Source organism: Oncorhynchus mykiss, chromosome 15 (assembly GCF_013265735.2).
Source record: "Oncorhynchus mykiss isolate Arlee chromosome 15, USDA_OmykA_1.1, whole genome shotgun sequence".
Taxonomy (NCBI): domain Eukaryota; kingdom Metazoa; phylum Chordata; class Actinopteri; order Salmoniformes; family Salmonidae; genus Oncorhynchus; species Oncorhynchus mykiss.
The window spans coordinates 61575689-61579730 of record NC_048579.1 but is presented as its reverse complement, the minus strand read 5'-3'; positions in this window follow the sequence as shown (position 1 = coordinate 61579730).

Genomic DNA, 4042 nt, shown 5'->3' with positions numbered 1-4042 from the left:
CTTGTCATTGTTGATAGACAATAATACTTTTTTTCACCTCTTCCACACTTATTTTATGGTATTCAAAATTGCAATGCTTGTCTTTCATAATTTGGTCAGATATACTTGGATGTGTAGTGTCAGTGTTTGTTGCTGGCATGTCATGCCTATGTTTGCTAATCTTGCCAATGAAAAAATGATTGAAGTAGTTGGCAATATCAGTGGGTTTTGTGATGAATGAGCCATCTGATTCAATTAATGATGGAACGGAGTTTGGTGTTCCAAAGCTTTTAACTATCATTCTTTATGTCATTTATCTTTGTTTCATAGTGTAGTTTCTTCTTCTTTTTATTCAGTTTAGTCACATGATTTCTCAATTTTCTCAATGTTTGTCAATCAGTTGTACAGTCAGACCTATTTACCATCTCTTTTGCCTCATCCCTCTCAACCATACAATTTTTCAATTCCTCATCAAACCATGGAGATTTCACAGATGTTACAGTATTTTTCTTAATGTGTGCATGCTTATTAGTAGCTGGGATAAGCAATTTCATAAATGTGTCAAGTGCATCGTCTGGTTGCTCTACATTACACACCACGGACCAACAAATATTCTTCACATCAACATCATAGGAATCAATGCAAAACTTATTGTATGACCTCTTATGCACAATATTAGGCCCAGCCTTTGGAACTTTGGTTTTCCTTGATATGGCTACTATATTGTGATCACTACATCCGATGGATTTAGATATTCCTTTCAAACAAATTTCTGCAGCATTAGTACAGATATAATCAATACATGTTGATCATTTCATTCCTGTACTGTTTGTAACTTCCCTGGTAGGTTGATTTATAACCCGAACCAGTTACAGTTTGAAGCTTTCTCTTCACCTGATGAAAGCCAGTCAATATTTAAATCACCCAGAAAGTATACCTCTGTATTGATATCACATACATTATCAAGCATTTCACATGTTATCCAGATACTGACTGTTAGCACTTGGTGGTCTATAGCAGCTTCCCACAAGAATTAGCTTTAGGTCAGGCAGGTGAACAGTATTTAACATGAGATCCTCTCTATGGAAATGGGGTTCTGAATATAGACAGCAACACTGCTCCCATTGGCATTTCTGTCTTTTCCGTAAATGTTATAACCTTGTATTGCTACTACTGTATCATCAAAGGCATTATTTAAGTGAGTTTCAGAGATTGTCAGAATATGAATGTCATCTGTTACTAGCAAATTATTGATTTCATAAACCTTGTTTCTTAAGCTACATATGTTAACGTGGGCTATTTTTAACACTTTTCTGGGATGCTTGTTTATTTTTCTTGCTTTACTGGGAAGCTTAGCAGAGGTAGACATACTCTGGTTATTTTTATTAGTGCAGGGTGAGCTGCACACAGTGGACTTCCTAGTAGGGCACACCACCTCAGTGCTAACAGTATTACTCTGTTTCATGAGCATATGATTACTGCATACAATAGCTGTAGGACCAGCAGAGGCATTCTGGGCAGTAAGAGGGATTAAATGAGCTGGACTTGGGTCATTGATAAGTCATTGTCTCAACACAACCTTATAATGCTGTGAAAGGATCCAGGAACCTAAACTATTTGGGTGGCCTGTCTTTCTGGTCCAGCAACCACAGGCTGGATGGTTGCTCTGGAGGGCTCTGGAGTGCTCAGTCACTATGGTACAGACAGCTGTCCAGTGAGGATGGGAGGCTGGTTTGGAGGCAACAGTCCCAGCCAACCAGAGCTAACCACAGCAGGACAGGTGATGGTCAACCTCTGAGGGCAACTTTAGCTGTATGCATTAGTGGGTTAGACTCACAATATAATATGAAGAGGATGCTCATAGTTGATTCAACTTTGGATGACAGCTTACTAGTCAGGCACAGCAGGAAAGGAGGGTTGTGTAACAGATCATATTTACATACTGCACTAATAAAACTGATTCAGCCAGGACACCTAAGGGAAGTCTATATCTATGCAATTTTAATAGACTGACTAACATAAGGACCAATTACAAAAATACCTCTCATGAACGATGCTATGTAGCCAAGTCAAGTCTCAGTTTATTTAAAGTGTGTTTAACAATGTCTCAACACACTTCACAGAGAAAAGTCATAAATAAAAACAAGAAACATATTGCCTATATTTTCGCCCAAGAAGTTGATTTACCACCTGAAATGATCGACCAGTCTAGGCTTGTGGAAATATACTTTGCTAATGTCATAGTCCTAAGCCTATATGACGTGGCCACACTCATACGCAGCTCTCTCTCTCCCCCGATCCCAAACAAATGATCCATGACTTCCTCTCTGTACATTCTCATTATCTCACCCTTCTCATTATATTTCTATTGTATTGACATTTTGTCAGGCAAATGTGAAACCACCACACTGCATGCATGTTAATATGAGGAAATGCCAAAGATCACTGAAATGAGCCGTGCCTCTGCGGCCGATGCTGACAGTGATAATTGGGTTGTTGTCTGAACATGGTGCAGAGAAATGAATTGGCTGTTGTGGATAATGAGGGATGTTTGCACCCCCATACCTACCCCCCTTGCTCTTAGACGGGGAGAATGGCCATCGGGGAATGCAGGGACTATGAATACACATCTCTCTACTGGGAAGTCAGATCATTTTTATAATTATGTATCATGTCCCAAGATAGTTTAATGGTTAATGAGTATATGTTTTCTTTTTTCTCCCCTTAACGTTGTTGTCTCAAGTGAATGTCGTGGGAACTATTACATGGTTGGCATGGGACATTACAATACTGTAAATGTTCTGTGTGTTCAGGAGGCAAGGGATTTCCACCTCTTTTCAGAAGGTAGATAGGCCTATAAGGCTCAAGGGGAAATAGCTCAGCCAAGCTATTTTATACAAAACCCATGTGTGTTTAGATCAGGGCAATTCAATTCCACTCCCTGAGGCCTGAACTGATGACATTTTTATTTTCTACCTGGGAGTTAATACATAGATGTTCTTGAATGGCTAGAGAGTCCAGTCACCTGGCGTCCCATGCAGGTCTGACTCAGTCCCTGAAAGGGAAAGAACGGTCACACTTTATTTGGATAGTCCGGATTTTCCATCTGTAGATGCTCTACAGATGGTCATACTTTTAACAAATTATCTGTTGATAAGCAACCGCTTCCTAAGGTTAGGGTTGGGGTTAGGGTTAGGGTAAGGGTTAGGGTTAAGGTTAGAGCTAGGGTTAGGGTTAGTAGATAGTTACTGATAGTCTGTAGAGCAGGGACTTTCCAAATCAAGTGTTACTGAAAGTCAACCGCGCCGTGGTCATGAATAGACTACGTTCTCCACAGCTCAGACCCATGTTCCTTTTTCCTCATCATTATACAACTTCACTACTTCAAAAGGAACAAGGTAGAACCTGCCTCGCCACCAGTAGCACTATTTCTTTGAGCGAATCTACATCTATGTTAGTGGAGTCTGGTGACTTGAAAAATTGAGGAGGATGGGAGACCGACAGTATAAGTGTAGTGTATAACCTTTACACTAGCCAGACCAATTTTGAAAATAATATATTTTCTCCTGATACACAAATGGACTATAAATACATCATGTTACCAATTAGTTACCCTGACCAAATGGACAGCTCACATAGCTGTAGTAGCCTACAGTTGATCAGACTGAAAGATTGTCTAGTTTTCATCCAATACAACATGTCACATCTCTAATGGGACAGAGCCCCACCTGTTTTGAGCACCATACTTTTAGGTAGGGGGGCTTGCCTATTTTGCAGTTATTTTGGCATTAAGACGTGTCACATATCAGTGTGCAAACAACGTTAAAAAAAATGTCATTGAGTTAATAAAGCTGCATACAAACATGGTCTCTTTTTTGCTTCCTTGAGTAAGGCAGCTCCAAAATGCAGGTGTTTCAGCCTAGCTTAGTACTTTCTGTGTTGGTGGGGCTAGCCAGCAGAAAATACAGAGCGTTGCACCTGATTGGCTCAGTTTTCTGTCATGATTGGAACATTTTTCTGTCTCTCATGGGACAGTACGTCATCCCCAAATCTAAGGTTAGAG